General features: G+C 34.9%; 2 long non-coding RNA genes across 6 annotated transcripts; one reads left to right on the forward strand and one right to left on the reverse strand.

The window, feature by feature from the left end:
* The first annotated feature begins 3250 nt into the window (after nt 1-3250).
* LOC145585661 (uncharacterized) lies at nt 3251-8550 on the forward strand. The gene is made up of 4 exons (XR_014100701.1): nt 3251-3384; nt 5171-5299; nt 6164-6692; nt 8206-8550. It is a non-coding gene; the product is annotated as an uncharacterized LOC145585661 (long non-coding RNA).
* Nucleotides 8551-14648: 6098 nt separating this feature from the next.
* On the reverse strand, nt 14649-19382 carry LOC145598471 (uncharacterized). 5 transcript variants are annotated; one of them, XR_014103566.1, is made up of 7 exons: nt 18993-19382; nt 17558-17671; nt 17306-17442; nt 16434-16493; nt 16237-16335; nt 15519-16160; nt 14649-15432 (listed from the first exon to the last, which is right to left on the reverse strand). It is a non-coding gene; the product is annotated as an uncharacterized LOC145598471 (long non-coding RNA). The 5 variants fall into 5 exon arrangements; XR_014103565.1 differs by having other exon boundaries at nt 15519-15573; nt 16029-16160; nt 16434-17442; XR_014103568.1 differs by having other exon boundaries at nt 14649-15225; nt 15294-15432; nt 16434-17442.
* Between the last annotated feature and the right edge of the window lie 622 nt (nt 19383-20004).

Raw genomic sequence — 20004 nt, forward strand, 5'->3', positions numbered from 1 at the left:
TTGTTTATTTATTGTTCTTTCACGAATATTGATTAAATAAGAATAATGAATTTTGCAATGTAATTCCTACATGATTAATATGCGCAAATAAAATCAAGTAACTTAGTTTTAGGTATCGCGTTGTATATATTGTTTGGTGATGAAATTGTGAAAAAGGAAAAGCTAGTAGAGGCCGCACTAGGGCTAGAATAGCGATTTCTCCCTAAAATGAACGTTATTTTAGTACCTTTGCTCCCGAACTCATTTCTTGTTTATGTAGACCAATTTCGGCATGGGTAAACTTACGATTCGTGCTAATTATCCCATGAACTCCACATGGGAGAAAGGCATGAACGAGGTTTATGAGTTTTCCTAAAACTCATTGGCAACTCCCTACTTGTTTCTTATAAAAAAGCGTGATGAGAGTATCATTTCTAATTCAAGGTCTCCCAAACAGTCAGGAATTCAAATCCTTATACACCCTAACAAGTGTAAAGTCCTAGTCTTTTAAATGGCCATGGGCATCTAAGGAAGGACCCCTTACGATGGGATCACCCTCGTTACAGTAAGTTTTGCTCAAACTCCTCATATCGTGGAATTACTTCATGCGTTTATGATATGAAATAATTAACAAAACCCAAGAAAATGGGAGGAGAAATCAAGTAACAACAAATTCAAACCCACAAAAGAAGGCAAACCTAACTTAAAATCACCAAGATAATTAAATAGGGGTCTTAATAAAAGCTAACACCGAGTAAAGCTAGGATTAAGGTGTAACCACAAAGATTACAAGTTAACAATCATAAAGAAAGCAAGATAATCACAAAGATTATGGTAGAGAGAGAAAGTCTCTTTTATTACAAAATCAAGCAAAGTTCAACATTAATTCCAAACAAAAAACGTCTTAAAACAACTTAAATAGTTTGCACAAGCTGATAAGAACACGGGAAAAGGTTCGCCGAACTAAGGGTATGTTCGGTCAAACTTGTGGGTAGGTTAGGCCGAACCTAGGGGATGGTTCGGTCAAACTGTCCTGCTCCTGGTTCCGTCAAACCATTGGAGTTCGACCACTGCTGCGAAACTGACAAAATCGGGTTTGAAACTGACAAAATGATTCGGTCGAACTTCCTAGGTTCGGCCGAACCTCTTAAATTCTTCTTGTCTTCAAGTGTGATGATGGTTAGTCCCGAAAGGTGACCTCTAAGGAGCTTGGACCGACTTCATGTCACGACACGTGGAAAGTCTTCCACTTCTTCCACTAAGTTCCATGCACCCGCATCAAACCCCTTCTCTTCAAAAGGAATTGCCCTCAATTCCGGATCATCATCACCACTATCATCTTCAAAAAGAAAAGGAGCAAGATCACCGACATTAAAGGTAGCATGAACTCCAAAGTCTCTCGGTAGTTTGAGTTTGTAAGCATTAGCTCCAACTCTCTCCACAACTTCAAAGGGGCCTTCGGATCTTGGCATGAGCTTGTTCTTTCTCTTAGCCGAGAATCTTTCTTTCCGAAGATGGAGCCACACAAGATCACCTACATTGAATTCCCTTGGCTTCTTGAATTTGTTTTCCCTTGCCTTGTAACTCTCATTCGTCTTCTCAATTCTCTTCTTGACATCTTCATGAAGCTTTTTCATCGTTTCAAATCTATCTTTCGCTTAAAGCTCAACTCCTCTTGAGGGATACTAGGCAACAAGTCAAGTGGTAGGCAGGGATTGAAACCATACATTAATTCAAATGGTGTTTTCCCGGTAGCTATGCAATGAGAGCGGTTGTAAGCAAATTCAACTTGGTAGCTTAAGATCCCAATCCTTCATGTGTTTGCTAATGATAGCTCGGAGAATGGTGGAAATGGTACAATTAGTCACCTCAGTTTGGCCATCGATTTGAGGGTGGCTAGAGGTACTAAACAGGAGCTTGGTTCCCACTAACTTCCACAAAGTCTTCCAAAAGTAACTCAAGAACTTAGGATCACGGTCCGACACAATACTTTTTGGAATGCCATGTAGCTTCACCACTTCTCTAAAGAACAAGGTAGCCACATGAGAAGCGTCATTGGTCTTGTGGCAAGGAATGAAGTAAGTCATCTTGCTAAAACGATCAACCAAAACAAACACGCAATCATTTTGCCTTTGAGTGCAAGGGAGAGCAACCACAAAATTTATACTAAGATCATCTCAACGGTGACTAGGGACCAGAAAAGGAGAGTAGAGTCCTTCACGGAATTGACTCTTAGCCTTGTTACAAGCCCCACAGCGAGCTATCACATCTTGCACATCACCAAAAATCTTAGGCCGATAAAAATGCTCTTGAAGAATGTCATATGTTTTCGCAACCCCAAAGTGTCCGGTTAGTCATCCTTGATGAGATTCCTTAACAAGCAACCGTCGATGAGAGCATTTCGGAACATAAAGATTGTTTCCCTTGAAAAGGAAACCCTCTTTCACCATGAAAGAGCCATCGACCCCTTCCTCACACTTCATCAACCCACCAAAATTCTCATCATCGTGATACAACTCTTTAAGCAACTCAAACCCTAAAAACTTCGCATCAAGAATAGTGATCATACAATGCCTCTTAGAAAGAGCATCGGCAACAACATTCCTCTTCCCTTCCTTGTACTTAGAAGAGAAAGTGAATGATTGGAGGAATTCAACCCATTTGACATGCCTTGCATTGAGTTTATGAGAACCATTGTTGTACTTGAGAGATTCATGATCGGAGTGTAGTACAAATGGTCTAGGCCTCAAGTAATGTGTCCAATGATCAAGATCCCTCACAATAGCATAGAACTCCTTGCCATAGGTACTATACCTCATTCTTGCTCCACCAAGCTTTTCACTAAAATAGGCAACAGTCCTCTCTCCTTGCACAAGAACCGCTCCAACTCCAACCCCACTAGCATCACATTCAACTTCAAAGGGTTGATAAAAATTCAAAAGAGCTAAGATTGAAGCCTCACACAACTTCTTGAGGGTCTCAAACACTAGTAGAAAAAATGCTATTTGTAACGCCCTATTAGTAACTGACGTAAATTATGTCAGTTACAACAACATTATTAGTAACTGACATAGATAGTGCGGGTTACAAATAAATTAGTATTAGTAACTAGCATAATTAAAGTCAGTTACAAATAGTAGGTCAATGATAGGCTGACCAATTATTAGTAATGGGCATAAAAAAGGTCAGTTACAAATAATAGGTCAAACTTTTTTGACCTTATTAATTGTAATGAGATTTATTAAGGCCAGTTACTATTTTACTAATAATGCTTTACCACTCCTTTTTTTTCCACGCATAAACCTGCAAGCCGCAACTTTCCTTTTTCCTTTGAAACTTCTCTAAAGCTCCTTCAAAACTCCACTAAAGCTTCTCCAAAATTGGTTCATCAAGAATATCATCAAGGTATGCTCTCGATCTCTACCTAATTTATTTTTGATTAATTATAGAAGCGACATTTGATAAAAAGAAGAAAAAAGAATTCTAGGGTTTATATTGAATCTGCTTTTAATTAGTTTGTTTAGCAATTTACACTATCCGATTTGCATGAATTTTTATCTAATATAGCCATGAGATAGGCGAATTTGATGAATTTCTAGTTGAACTTGTTAATTTTTCTGGTGAGAATTCATTATCTAGTAGTATCCAAGTGGATTTTGACATGTTTGAGTTTTATTTTTAGTTTTCCTTCTTAAGTTTTGAATTTTATGGAACATTGTTTGCTATTCGTTATGATTTCTGGCTGTAATTTTCATATTTGATCTGAAGATTTAGTGCATGTGGCTGAAAACGTTAGTTTTTGAAGAATTTTAAGCCAATTTTTTGAGTTTATTGGGAAATTTTTTGCCCGTGCAATGAAACAATTATGCCATATATTATTGGTTTTCTGTCTGGATCTTCTTGTGTACATGATAATCCTACTTGAATATATCAGGTTACCTGGAATTCCATACCCTCGATGCATGTGAGAAGTTAAATCATCCTTCTATTAATTTTTTATTTGGATTGCATAATTATGTTAGAGAATGCCATCAAAATTTAGTCATCATTATTGCTTACACAATAAAGTAGGCCCTCATATTATGAATTTTAAAAGTGGTATTTTTAATTATTATTTATGATGATTAATGAGAGGCTTATAGGGATTGGGATGTGTATTTGTCAAGTTATACACCAAGTTTTCGATAAAATGTCTGTAGAAATAGAATGATATTTTGTGATTGTTAGAGTTTAAACTTTGTCTTATAATGTTTATTATGCTTTTTTTTTTGTTGGTTTGTTAGTTCATCAGCTTCTTGAATTTAGTTTATTATGTAAAATTTCAATATGCAGATTAGAGGAATTAGGGTTGTATAAATTTTGAATATGCCAAATTTTGCAGTAAATTAAAGTAGGAGTTTTTAACTGAACATTGTTTATATTAAATCATCTTTTAGTATAAAATCCATGTGATTGGTCTACAACTACTCATTATTCAAGCTTAAAATCCACTGGTTTTAACTATATATGGAGCTTTACTTATTTTTGTTCAATCCTCAGATAAAAATCAGTATGAAAGGTCAGGTGGAATGGAGAGGGTATGATTTAATTTAAGGTATATGATTGTGAAGATTCAAGGCGAAAGGATATAAGTGCAATTTGTATCTTATTCTATTTGCTAGGGGATGAAATTATGTGATTATTATATGTGGATAGGAGTACATCACAAGTGACTTTTCATTGATACAACATGCTGTCTGTCTAGTATCTATATATACAGAGTAGTATACTCACATTATAATGAATTAAAGGTATCCAAATTCTTATCAAGTTGCCTTATGTCTGTTGTCCAGGTGGCTTGCACTTTCTGGATCCAAAAAAAGTATTGTTGTTATTGAATTAGTATCCTTAATCTTTGTACCAATCAAGGTCTAACGGCAAAACACTTTGTTTGCTCAGTTTTCATTGTTGTAGGGTTGTTTAAATTGACTGTAAATTTAAAGTTTGTTTACCTTGGTTTTCTTTGATTATTAGTCTGATATTCAGATTCACAAAATATTTTGACATTTTATGAGATACATGAGTGGTAGTTAATCATCGATACCATTAATGGAGTAGCCTTTTTCTTCAATTAACTTTGAGGAGCTCTCTTTTACTTGTAAATTTAGTCACAACAGGATGGTTGATGTTTCTCTTCTGTCTTATTTTTCAGATTGTTTAATTGGTTGTTTTCAACTCTTCTAGTTGTACCTATGGTTGTATCAAAAGACCAATGATACTTGTTGAACCAAGTCTTGGGGCTGCTATTGCAATGGGCCATGTGGTTAACCATCTAAAAGCAGTAAGTTGTTCCTCACCCTTATTGCATATAGCCAGATATATATCCTCACAACTTGGAATCTATGTGAATATACAATATAAAAATGTTATATATGTCAATATAATTGGAATTTGACTCTATATCTCTATATGATTTTGGTCAACAAACTTATTTTGATGGATGTAATTGTACATACAGAAGGTTTAGGGGAAATAAAATGGTCAACCTGCCTCCTCTTTTTGCTTATGCTGGTGTGAGTTCTAATCCTAATAGAAATTAGAATCTCTCCCACCTCTCAAATTAAAGTGTGTCCTTACAACGTTATGTATATTGTACAGCCTTTAATGATGTATCCTTGAGCACTAGCGTGAACTAGATGAATATAAGAATCCTCTTATATAATTTATCCACTTTAAAATATTTTGATTATTTGTTTTATTTATTTATTTATTATATTTTATTTACCTTTTATTTATTTATTTGATAATAAGTGGTTGAACAGATTAGTTGTTTGCATTTCCTATTCCCTATTTCCCTTGGTAGGAGAGAGCTATTATATCTTTCATGACAAGTAGAGGATATAATGTTTTTCCCTTATAAAACAAGTATATGAAAAATTATTATTTTTATGTGTTTTACAAGGTCTTTTTTTTTCGGAAACATGTGTTTTACAAGCTCTTTAAAAAGTTCTTTGGGATATTTGATGGTCTCTTGTTTGGATAAATTTCTATTTGAACAATGTTAAATTTTAATATAGCACAAGTCTCTTGTAGTACAACTTCTATAGAGTAAATTGTACTATGACAATTGCATATTCTGACAATCTTGTATGAAACATACTCGAAATAGGTTCCCACGCACTGTCTAAACATCACTGTTTTACAGGAAGATTGTACTCAATCTGTAATTGCTGCTCTCATTGCTAATTATGCTTGCAAAGGAAATCTGGGACAAAAGTCAATATGCCTATGCTGCTTGTTCAAGATTGAGCAGTATCATTGATTGGTGGGAGAGTATTTTTGTGAGTTTGATAATGATGATGATGTTGCTTGCATTATTACCCTTTGTTGGGCCATTTGGGGAGCTCGGAACACAAGGATTATGGAAGGTAAATCCTATGAACTTGAGGACACAGTGAAGTATGCTATGAAGATCTGCCAGGAAGTTTGTGAAGAGAGTAGTAAACTGGAATTTACGCTTGGAAGAACTGCTCCTGTGAGCCATCCTGCGACGTGGTCTGCTCCTGATTAGGGATGGCATAAGGTCAATGTTGATGCTAAAATTATTGGGGAGTTAGGTTTTGGGCTCGGGGCAATAGTCAGAGACAGTAGTGGGGCAGTGTGTGCGTGTTATTCTGTTCAGGTTCCTGATAAATGGTCGTCTGAGGTGGCGGAGGCAAAAGAAGTACTTTGTGGTATGTATGATATGTATTAGTGTGAATCTTACAATAACTTCATGCAAATAATGCCCACATAATAAAGAGTGTTGCATTTTAGATGGTTGGTCAACTAACATTGATCAATTGAAACTACCTCCCTGATTAAATTACCATGCTTAATGATGCTTTTGAGTTGGCCATAGCAGCAAATTGTACTTGTCTTGGAAGAAAATGATGGATTTGAGTGATAAATCTCTTTCAATTTTTTCATTTTTTTTTTGTCCTGCTTGTAGTGATAGATAAGTTCTATTGTTCTTGCTTAACAAACCTTCCCTGTCATAAACCACAACTAAACTGTGGTTAATTAGGATTATGGGAGATTAAAAAATAACTAGTATGAATTAGGTTGTACAACAATTAGGATTTTGGCAGTTTTATACAATAGGAAGTCATTAATTTAGGATTCTGTGGTTAATTAGGATTTTGGCAGTTTTATACAATAGAATGCCATTAATTTAGTTGCACAGTATACCATATGTTCTATAAAATGTCTAGGAGATTCTCGTTGGAACAGTTTAGAGGTCTGACTTCATTGGGCTCGTTCTCCTTCGTTACAGATGATTTTTAGATGATTCTTTTTTTGAATTTGGGTGATTTTTTGTCTACTCTTTGCCTGTAAAATTTCAGAATTTTTTTAGTTTGTTTGCTATTAAACTGGGTTGTTTTCTGAAATCTGGTCAATTTTGGTTCTATTTGGTTATTGCTTCTGTTTTAGTGCGTTTTTCTTAGAGCTATGTTGAGATTTTTGCTTGGATATTCCTGTGGTTTAGGGTATTTTAAGACTGTTTTACTCGTATAAAATTTCATCCTTTCCACTGCTACACTTTGTGTGGTTTTTTGCTCTGATTTGTGTACATATTTTGTGTTCATGGGTGAAGAAGCTATAAACAAACTTATGTAAAATTTCTTGAGAAATTTGATATAGTGGAGGAAAATTTGATTGATAGATTGGAGGCTAGGTTTGATGCCTTTACTAAATTTTTACAAGTTCGTAAGAAGGAAAAAATAAAAAGATAATGATGATGAGTATTCAAGTATTCTTTGCATAATATGAAGCAAGTGACAGAGATCAGAGTACTAAGTGTTCTTCGCAGATTTTTGAGAAATAGATACCTTTTTTTCATTTTTTTTGTTTAGATGCATGTACAAATATTATTACTCTTCATAATAAGCAGAGAAATTCAAACATCAGACTTGAAATAGTAAGTATGGGTGCTTTAATTGTGTTTTTTTACCATTTATGTTATGTAAATTTAATAACTTTCTTAGTATGGTATACTTTATATGATTGTACTTCATACCATATGCAAAAGAAATATCCACCATGTTTGCGTTATACCTAATAAAATAAAATTTGATGTGTTCTAGTGCCAATACATGTTTTTTGAAACACTTCGTGATGCTGAATCTGTTAGTGTCGATCTCCTTTTTCCAGTGGCTTACTATCGAACTTTAATTTAAGTTATACCCTTTAAATTTTCATTTTCAGGGCATGAAATGTCGATTCGAGTTCAAGAGGCTAGTAGATCAAGGTCCGGCATGCTTTCTAGTAAGTTTCCGAGCAATGGTCAGCTCTGATTTTTCATGCAATTAAAACTTAATACGTAGAGACAAAATAGTCAAATGTGAACAGCAGTCAGAGATATGTGAGAGACAGTTAAATTGGGCCTTCTGAGTGATATGCTTGTAATTATAAGTACAATCATTTTCTTAATGTAGAGTTGATGATGTATATGTAAATTTTAATTAAATTGAGCCTTAATCAGTTTAGTGGTCGGGATTGATAATCTTTGTATTTATCATAAAAGTGAATTAATATAAATATTTTTTGTGTTTCACATATTTGGAGTACGTGTTTTGTTGGTCAAATTGTAACAGGATATACTACCAATTGCAAGCTTGTTATATATATATATATATATATATATATATATATATATATATATATATATATATATATATATATTTTACTAGCATAATAAAAAACTATTCGTAACTGGCGTTAGGATATGACAGTTACAAATAATACCCTACTTGTAGCCGGCGTAACTTAACGCCAGTTACGAATAATATGCTTTCTAACTTAGAAAATAGACTATTTGTAACTGGCATTTGGTTAAGCCAGTTACGAATAGTACATTATTTGTAACTAACATTAGCCGGTTACGAATAATTTCCACTAGTTGTAACGGTGGCATTCGCAACCAACAATGCCAGTTACAAAAAGTCAATTTCGCCAGTTACAAATAGCAATTTTTCTACTAGTGAAAAGCCCTTTGAGCGATGGTGTCCACTCAAAAAGTACCCTTCTTCATGCATTCGGTCACCGGGGCCAAAACAGTGCTAAAATTCTTCACAAACCTTCGATAGAAGGAAGCTAGACCATGGAAACTCATAACTTGAGTGAGAGTTGTAGGAGAAGGCCAAGATTGAATGACCTCCACTTTACTAGGGTCCATTGAGATCCCTACATTCAAAATCACATAACCAAGAAAAACAATACTATCCACCATAAAAGTACACTTTTCCAACTTGGCAAAAAGCCGCCTACTTCTCAATGTTTCAAATACTTGGCTCAAATGTTGAACAAAATCAAGTTCACATTTGCTATAAACAAGTATGTCATCAAAATAAACAACAACAAATTTACCAATGAAAGGGAAATCCTTCACGCATGCGAATTTGATGGTACCCCATCCTCAAGCCAATCTTCGAAAACACCTTGGAATCATGTAACTCATCAAGCATATCATCAATTTGGGGAATAGGGAAGCGGTACTTGATGGTGATGTTATTAATGGCCCTACTATCCACACACATCCTCCATGTACCATCCTTTTTGGAACCAAAAGAGCCGGAACCGAACAAGGGCTAAGGGATTCCCTCACAAATCCTCTTTCAATCAACTCACCAACTTGTTTTTGAAGTTCTCTTGCTTCATCGGGGGTACACCTATAAGTCGTTCTATAAGGGAGTTGTGATTCGGGAATTAGATCGATTTGATTCTCGATTCCCCTAATAGGTGGCAAATCGGGTGGGAGATCATCGGGAAAAACACCATGGTACTCAACCAATACTTCCTTTACAAGGGGGTGGATTGGGTTCTCTCGCTCTCTCTTGTGTTTCCTTAAGAAGACAAATAAAGACAAGGTTTCCTTGATATATCTCCTTTCCCATTTCATTTTCCCCAATGAGAAGGTTCTCTTTGATTGTGTTTCCCGTACCCAAAGGTTCGTTGTGTTTGATGGTGGGGGACAAGGGGTTGAGTACAATCTTCTTCTTATCCATCATGAATGAATACGTGTTCTTTCTTCCATCGTGCATTACATCTCTATCAAATTGCCAAGGTCTACCAAGCACTACATGACAAGCATCCATAGGCAATACATCACAAAGCACCTCATCTTTATATAGCTTGCCAATTGAGAAAGAAAGAAGAGTTTGTTTCATTACCTCCACCTCATTGTGATTGTTATGTCATTAAAGCTTGTAGGGAGTAGGATGATCGGTAGTTTAAAGACTGAGCTTGCTCACCAATGTTATTGAAGCCACATTAGTGGAAGAGTCACTATCAATGATAAGGTTGAAAACTCGATCCTTGCTGATAATATTATGCTTTAACATGCTTTATAATTGTTATTATTATTATTATTATTATTGTTATTGTTATTGTTATTGTTATTGTTATTGTTATTGTTATTGTTATTATTGTTGTTATTCTTATTATTGTTGTTATTCTTATTATTAAAGGGAATTTGTAATTGTAAACACACATAATAAGATAATTAATAATCTTGTTTAGGTTAATATGATTATAATTCAAGTGATCGCCAATAATAGATTTATTTGTGCATTAATATTCAACCAACATTGATAAACAGGTTTAGGGTTAATCTAATGATTTCATGTTAGTCATAAAGCGCACATGAATATGAAAAGAATAAAATAGAGGCTTCTTTTTAAGGCAGATTTAATCTCTTTTAGGTTGGATTTGTACCTTCATCCCCGAAATTCCAGTCATGGTTCCTAAATTAGAGTTAACGATATCCTGGATCGTTAATGGGTGTAACCTTCACCTTGTGAACGGTTTACAAGTTCCTAAAACTTGTTGGCGACTCTTTTACTCTAGCTTCCTTCCCTTTGGACGCCACCATGCTTAATTGTATGATCACAGTGGGGCTCAAGTGTGGGATTGCTTGAAATATTACCTATAGTTTTTTTTTGGCGACTCCATTAGGGAGGATTTCTATTTTAATTCCAGAAATTTTTTTTGGCAATGATTTAGAATGAGTGGATGAGACTCGAAAAGTTCTAAGTATTTCATGTGCGTAATTTTGATTGACATTATTGACATAAGCATAAATAGGTTTACATTAGAAAGACCATCCGTAATGCGCAAAAAATATAGGATTTTTACATGTAGGAATCTAGGGAAATATCTTTCACAACTAAAATCGAAATAATGCTACGAAAAAAAACTGGAAAATTCAAGAATAGAGGGCTGCCGAGGCATATAGGAATTAGCGCTAAGTATACAGCGTCAGCGCCAATCGATGGCGCTGTCGCCTGGCGACAGTGTTAGCGTCTGGCGACGATGCTATTTTCTCGCGCCAAATTCTTCCACTAACGAGCCAGAAATCTACCTTCTTGTTTCGACTAGTTTTCTAGTATTGTTTGCTCGGTTTTACTTCCTGATTGAGTTTGTCCCTTTATTCTGAAACCCATATGTGTTCTACATATGGCCATAACCCTCTGGGAATTCATGCTCCATCTACCCAATCGAACGCTCCTAGCAAGAAAGGGTACATCTAAGATTGTTGAATTTACCAAACCATGGAAGCGAGTTTAACTCGCGGGGTCCCATCCACACGCGCTAACCCTTCCAAAGGTAAGGCTTTCGCACGGTGCATCCGGACTCATAACCATGGAACCTCCTTGACTAACCCATATCCTGAACTTTAGATAACTAGAGCCATGGTTAGGTTGCAAACTCATTGCATCATATCGTGACTATATGACTACTTGTGCATTACTTATTGTGCATATTTTATGTGTTTTCCCCTAACCGTTTGATTGACTTGTGAATGAGTTAAATAAATAAATTAATGACTAAATTAATTTGCTAATTTAATTAACTAATTAATTAATAATTGATTAAAGTCTTATAAATTGATCAAACTTGACTTAGTACGACTTTTAGGCTAGTCCTTTTAGAGCAAAATACTGGAAACATTCCTAGATCAATGTTCCAGAATGGCGCAGAGATTTGGACAGTGGTGCAACGAGCAAATGATTGTTGCCTTAGCGTCTGGCGACAGTACTGTCGTTTGACGACAGCCTGAAGTTTTGCTCGAGTCTTCACGACGAGTCAGTTTAATCGATTTGCTAAAAACGGTTTAATCAATTTATTAATGGCAGTAATCATGTTCAGATCTGAATTGAGTCTAGGCACATAGTCCCATGGTCTCACACAAGAGTCAAAGTATATCACTCACATTCACCAGTAAAGCACACACATGATATGTCACATTTTGACCATGTATAGAGAGTCTCGCATGCGCGTATTTTCTGTCATTTGAGTTGGGGGTCCACATTATTCCTAAATTCTTCTATATTCCCATCTACATCATTTTTCCATTCTCTACATACTTTTTCCCATACCTATCATTCTCCCCTTTCTCTCATGATCTCTTCCCATCCATCGCATGTTGAATAGAGCTTGAGTCAAAAATGAAAAGCTTACCCCTAATTTCCCTTTCCACAGCACTTGGTCAAGGAGGGAAGGGCGATTAATCAAGGACAACACCTTTTTTCAAGTGCTACTCTTTGACAAACCAATTAGACGAAAAAGAAAGGCTAAGAAGATAATGGCGTCTTAGGAAGAAGTTAATGAACTCAAGAAGGATGTGGCCAACCTAACTGAATTAATGAAGAATATAGCTCTTCAAGACAATGAGCCTGCGAGGCAACAACAAAAGGAGCTCATGCAAGAAAGCTTGAGCAAAATATCCAATGATTACAGATTCCGGGGCATTATCTCACAAGGGGTCCTAGTGGACAAGGAACTTCTTTCGCAAAAGTTCAACGCCACTGACATCCCGAAGTTCAAGGCAACAGATAATCCTTACTTCCACTTAAGAGCGTTCGAGACCATAATGAATATTAAGGGGATAGGTAAGAAAATTTTTCATACATTGTTTTCTTTATCACTTGAAACCGTTTGTCAACAATGGTTCTTTTCTCTTGATAAAGAAAAAACCTCTACTTGGGATGCAATTGTAAACGCTTTTATTGATGGATATAAATGTAATATTCAAGTCGAAACCGACTATAGACAACTTGAAATGCTTAGACAAAAAGAGAGTGAAGGCTTTACTTCTTTCTTTAATAAGTGGAGGGAAACTTCCCCTAAGATGATTGAGGTGCCCACCAAAAAGGAGTTTGTAAGGATGTTCATCAAGAACCTTCAAGACAAGTATTCGAAACATTTGAAATATCAACACAACTTGAATACTTTAAAAACTGTCTATGACATAGGAATTGAAATAGAAGATGACCTTGCAAAGCAAAAGCTACTAACAATAGCAACAACAGTGGCTGCAAAGGAAAGAGGAACGACAATCCTTCTTCTTCCGAAAACGCCCACTCTAGTAACAATGTTAGTACCTTTGATCTCAATGAAGTATTATCCATGGATAATCAAGGGTCTAAAAAGCAACTAAGGAAAGATTTCACTCCTATTGGGATGAGCTATGATACTGCCTTCGATCAACTCCATGCCAAGGGACTCATTACTCCCATTGACCTATTCAAGATCCCGCACCTAAGAAGAGATTGCCTAGTTTGAACCCAGATGCACATTGCAAGTAGCATCAAGATAAGGGTAATACTACTAATAGTTGTTGGAAGTTAAAAGAGGCCATCCAATACATACTTGATCGATAATAAAAAGCTTCTCATACCTCCAGCTAGCAAGAAGACCGAGTGATAATAAGGCATAAGACAAGAGGAGAGCTTCAACGACAAGATTTCGTGAACTCTTTTTTCAATTTCTTTTATTCATTCCTTTCCCCAATAATTCTAGCATAGGCACCTTTTATTTTCCTTGGATCTTATTTTGTAGGTTTTTTCCTTTTTATCTTTTCATAAAAATGAGCATTTTGTTTTCTTGCATATGATAATTTAATTACACTGCCACAAAAAATTAAAAATAAAAAAAAAATTCCATGTCGAACTAAGCATAAGATATACCAATGATTTAAGGCACCCTTTGTAGCCTATCATATCATCTTCACCCTTTCAAATATACAATCGTGTTTTGATAAACCACTTTGAGCCTCACCTAACAATAGGCCTTTCTTTTTTTTCAACCTACATATACTTAACCTTGGGATAGGATAGTGTGTAATTTTCAAAGAATAAAAGCTTGAGTGATTTTAAAAAAATTTCAAAAGAATAAACTAGAAATAAAAGTGTGTAAAAGGGCAAGTGTTCCAATGTCATTGATATGATGACAAAAGGCGTGCTTTTTAGACGCTTTTCAGCCTTTTTTCGACACATAAAAGCGTCGCTAAAATCTTTCTCGACGCTTCTAAAAAGCGTCGAAAAAACGTGAGTCGAAAATTTTGGTGGACACAAAAAAGCATCGTGAATTTCGACGCTTTATTGTTTCCAAATTTTTATACGAAGTGTCGCAATATGCCACAATCGGCGCACTTTCTTAACTTTGGAGACGCTTTTTCACGTCAAGAATTTTAAAATTGGTAACGCTTTTCTATGTCCAAATTTTCATACATTTGCTTTTTAACATTTTGGCAATGCTTTTTATCCTCCATATTTTCTACTTTGGGGACGCTTTTTCTTGTCCAATTTTTTTTTTAATAAAATTTCTAGAATACCAAAATAAAATATTTTATTCACTAATAATTATATCTAATATATTAATATTACCAAAAAAAATTACATGTACAACAAATTTATGCCAAATTTTTTTATTAAATATAAATATATTATAGCATATGTACAATATCTCATAGTAATGGGTTTTCTATTACAACAAGTACAATTCCAACTTATGCTTTATTCATGACTAGTTGTAGTGGAACATGTCCCAGCTGCTTTGCCATTTGCACACCCATTCTAGCCGCTGCCACCTCAGCTTGTTCAACACCCTACCGAGCCTTCAACCTTCTAACAGCCGCAGCCACAACGCACCCTGCATCATCCCTTAACACCATTCCCAACCCAATCTGGTTTCCCTCAGCCATATTTGCATCAGAATTTATTCTAATTGCACCAGAAGATGGCAGCCTCCAATCACAAAAAGCAAATTAAATACCAAAAACAAATTATTAGAGGTGGACAAACTTTGATAGAATTAACTTTAAGTGGAAAGATTAAATAAGAGGCAAACCTTCCAACATGCTGAGAATGGTGCATTAACGATGTAATAAGTATCAGTCTTCTCTGGATAGTTCAAGTTGTCGATAGTTGATATTACAGTCAGCAGCTGCAAATGAACATAAACAATAAAATTATGACCAATCTATCCATCAAATCTCATCTTAACTAACTCACCTTTTTGCCTTTAGATTGTCCAATATAATCCATCCCATTCTGCCAATGACTATAAAATCCATCCCATTCAGCCAATGACTATAAAATCCATCCGTATTCATCTCAGCTCGAGAATAAAACTGATACCCCACATCAATTCCTGCACATTCCACAAACAACGGAATCCAGTTAGTCTCAGGATTGAGATAATAAGAAATCCTTTTCGCTCGGGTTACAAGCACCAACCAGGAAGATAACCAATTGTCTTCTCAGGATACAATATTTCATTCTTCCCTATCATCTGTCACCAACACATTGTAAACAAGTCAACAGTGAATGTAAGTACAACTTGTAATGATTTCACAGCAGGAAGAGTCTAGAAAATGCATGGACAACAATCATATGTGCTTCACAACAATAGCACCACAATATATTTTGCAGTGTATGAGTGATAAAGCAACAACTTTATTGTTGATGTGACATCAGTTTAGACATAAAAGCATAAGACTGAAGGCATATTGATATACGTAATAAAAAACTCTAGTATAGATGAGTGTAACAGTCTAAGCCAAAAGGTCTACCATCTAAAGCAATGACATATGTAGATTGATACAACAACAGAAGAATCTCAATTCCATTTATAAGTATTATTCACATATTACATGATCGAGTTCTGACACGTGAAGGAGCTATGACCTAAGCCAGTAATCTACATATTATTCCCTCTAGACACAGAATAAAGTTACAGAGTATTACAAGATGGGAAGGAACAAGGGAATGATACTTTTCGGCAAAAACAGCCTGGCGGAAAAATCTGATCCATCTCTTGTTGATATGAAAAGCCAAATTATTAGTCTTCTCCAGCTCTATTCATTTCACAATTTTCTCCTATACATAACTTACAGGATATTAATGGGATAGTGAAAGAATTGAGTAGAGAAACATTAATGGCTTAACAAGATACCTTTATTTGATTAAGGGCGGATAATTTTAAGCCAGTTATATCAAGAACCTTGATGCGGCTACTAATCAATCATCCACACTTCTGCAACGCCATTGGCAGCTGAACACAAATCAAAAAGTCCTTTAGATATAGAAAAACACGTATATGCTCCACATGAATACACCCATACAAGCATCTATTCATACTCAAATACTCACCATTACAACACGGTCTCTTTATTCATTGATTTGGATGTGTGACTGCACGTAGTAGTGGACCTATAGAAAGAAATGTGATGCAAATAGAAATAATTATAGTATTATATACAAGAGTAACAAAGTATAAAAGTTAAAAGCAATAGATCCTTTTAAGCCAAGCAATATGTTTTGAACAATCACAACATTACACCTTTTTTGGCCAAACAAACAAGATTATCCCTACCATATGCAGCATGCCATGGCAAGAAACAGAGAACCTATCCAGGATAATCTTACAATCAATCATCAGTAATTTAGAACAGTTTAGTGAAGCTGCAAAGAAGAAAACTGTCGGACTGCCCGTGGAACATCTTGTGTTTCTGATCTCAGTGACTAATAACTCAGTTCAACAATATTGGTGACTCTACCAGGGCAAACAGAGTTTATCTAGAACATTAAAATAGCCAAAATCTAGTTGAGCAGTGGAGATGCATTACCATGACAATATATGGGATATTCCATTCAGACATATATCCACATAATTCAATTTTTATTTCTCACTTATCTAGCTTAAGCTATGTCATAAAATCATTAGTATACAAAAAACAACTTCAAAATATAAAATACAAGGGAAAAAATAGCTAGAGAGACAAAATGCATAATATTAAATTATTAATAATTACAGCACAATATTACTATAAATTATATGCAAAATATCTCAGTTCAAGTAAACTTAGATGAATAACATCAAGGCTAAGGCCAAAACTTAAAAATGGTTTAATGAATTCATTATTATAATGCCTGTAAAGAGGAAGCCTCCATCAATTAACCAGTTGCACATTAATAAAAAAAAAAATAAAAACTAAAGGTCTAACCAGCAGATTACAGGTTACCTTATCGGGAAGGACAGAAGGTGGAATCATTAGGCAAATAGCTATGCTATGTTGGCATAGTGATCATCAATGCCTAATAATAATGTAATTTGAGTAGGCTTAGCTCTCAAGAAGCCCAATTCTAGTGCTTCTGAAAACTGTAATGAAAGTGATCAGAATCTGCATGATAATTCTTCTTCAATCAAGATTCTCTAATCATTAAAATAAGTAAAACTATTCATTTATTTTAACATATATCAAGAACTCTATTACATTTCGTAAAAGCTGCATGAGTAGTACAATTTGGCACTCCAATCTTTGTTAAATGCTGCACAACATTGCCATATATGATTTTCCAAGCTCGTGAATGACTTGATCTCTCCTTCCCTGCCATTTCTTTCCGTCTCAATATATGGTTATGGTTTTTTGGTAAAAGAAGGTATATCTAGAATTTGATTCAACATAGAAATTGTCAATGAAAAAAGAAAAATCCAAGCACACTTCAATCTTCCTTATAATTACATAAATGAATATACACCAAAAGAATTCAAGTCTCCATTACCCATTTACCCCAAGAATAAATAAAAAAATAAACCCATTTTTCACAATCAAGAAGATGAACTAATAGGTATAAAATGACATACTAACAATTCCCACGTTTATAATGAACTTGAGAGCTACAAAATTTTAAAAAATAAAGGTCATTTAACAAAAAATAATAGGCTAACAGATTTTTTAGTTTTAACAGCTAAAGATTGTGTAGCTTGTTTTACACCAATTAAAAAAGGTCCCATGTTCATGCATATAGTACTATCTATCTATAACATATTCTATTTATCTTAAAGTAAAGCTACAAGTTCAGGGGGTAGTATCAATCTATGTGAGTTTCCATGTAAAGAAGCAACTAGGTCATATACATAATAGATATGATGAGTCCACATGCCTATCAATTTCTCATGGTAAAACATAAAAAATGGAGTTAAATGTACCGAGCAAATCAAGACGTAGATATGACTATTTGATGGAAACAAGCACACAACTGCTCTTTTCATCAGGCTGGTCATAGAACAGAGGTGCCTCACTTTTGGACCACATCATATATGCATTCTTTATATGACAAGCTAGATACTAATATAATTAATGATGAATTATGTTTATATTCTCGCTATGACAAGACACTAATTTAATAAATACCAAGCACAGTACAATGCTAATAATGAAGGGAGATAAATTGCATAATAATTTGTTTAGAAAGAGCAGCTTATTAGTGTGATCTTGAACGACTAAGATTAAGAATACTATAGTATCTAGCCAAGCCATTAATTCTATCTACTTGAATATATTTATCATACCATCAAAACCAAGATAAACAAATTAAATGTCACAAAGTGCCTCTTTGCTAACTATACTAGAAAGATTGCATCGTATGAACAAAGACCCAAATTTTTATCACATGCACTAAATATTTAAGAATTCAGAATATTCTAACTTGTTAATGACATGATATTGGCAATATTCTCTAGAAGCTAATCCTCATTTTCAAGCGGCATCAAACTAACCCACACCCCAGTGGATCTAGTTCTAAATTTTTAAAATTCAATTAATAACAAAATTCCCAAATCACCAAAATAAACTTTAAAACAAAAATTACATACTCAAATATTTGCATGAAAATACATACAAGAAGTAAGTTAGATGCGAGAATTACCTGAAAGTAAAGGGGCGGATAAGCTTAGCGACATCTGGGTTTGGGTGTAGAAATTCAATTGCAGATTTTTTTTTTTTAACATTTGATATTGAAACGACTTCAAAATCACAGCTTTCTTTATCTCTTCTTCCTCAATGATAAATTAAATAAAATATCAGATTAGAATAAATGAGGGAATACCTACAAACAATTAGAATACCAGATTTGATGAATTCGAAGAGCATCTTTCAGTTTAACTTGTTGCTAGGATTGTGATTTTGGAGAAGGATGAATTTGTGAGAGAGAATTTTAGTGAAAAGCTAGGGTTTAATTATTGGAGACTGGAGAGTAAAGGATGAGCGGTTTTTATGATTTCCCCCAAATTGTTTAAGTTCGCAGGCTATAACACATGTGCTTATCACGTGGTTGGTATTCTGGACGCTTTTTTAAGTTAATAATAAGTGAGGATGCTGAAAAGCGTCGCAAAAACACGGGAATCTAAATTTCTACTGACACCCTATTAATAGCGTCGAAGGCAAGGCGTCGAGAATTTGTGCATTTTGTAGTAGTGTGAACATGTCTTTAATATGAACACGTCTCAGATTGCGTCTCTTATCGAGTGCTAGGTACCGTGTCTGAGAAACATGAATGCCAAGTGAGTGATAGACCGCATGATAGGGATTGCCCACACTTATCAAAAAAAGGTTAAAAAAAAATGCAAAAGCCAAAAAAAAAAAAAAAAAAAAAAAAAAAAAAAAAAAACTCAACAGTGAGAAACCTCAAGCATAAAAATAAAAAGATTCAAAAGCAAGGTTGCACACATTGAGGGCTTATCTAGGGTCTTGAGCCATTATCCCTTTCTTCTTCAACCTTAAGCCTAACCACGTTACAACCCGATCATGCGGTCTATCACTCACTTGGCATGCATGTTTCTCAGGCACGGTACCTGGCACTCAATAAGAGAAGCAATCTCAGACGTGTTCTTATCAAAGATATATTCATATCAAAGACATTGGAACACTTACCCTTTTGT

The sequence above is a fragment of the Chenopodium album genome, chromosome 2 (assembly GCF_948465745.1).
Source record: "Chenopodium album chromosome 2, dcCheAlbu1.1, whole genome shotgun sequence".
In the NCBI taxonomy this organism is placed as follows: Eukaryota; Viridiplantae; Streptophyta; class Magnoliopsida; order Caryophyllales; family Amaranthaceae; genus Chenopodium; species Chenopodium album.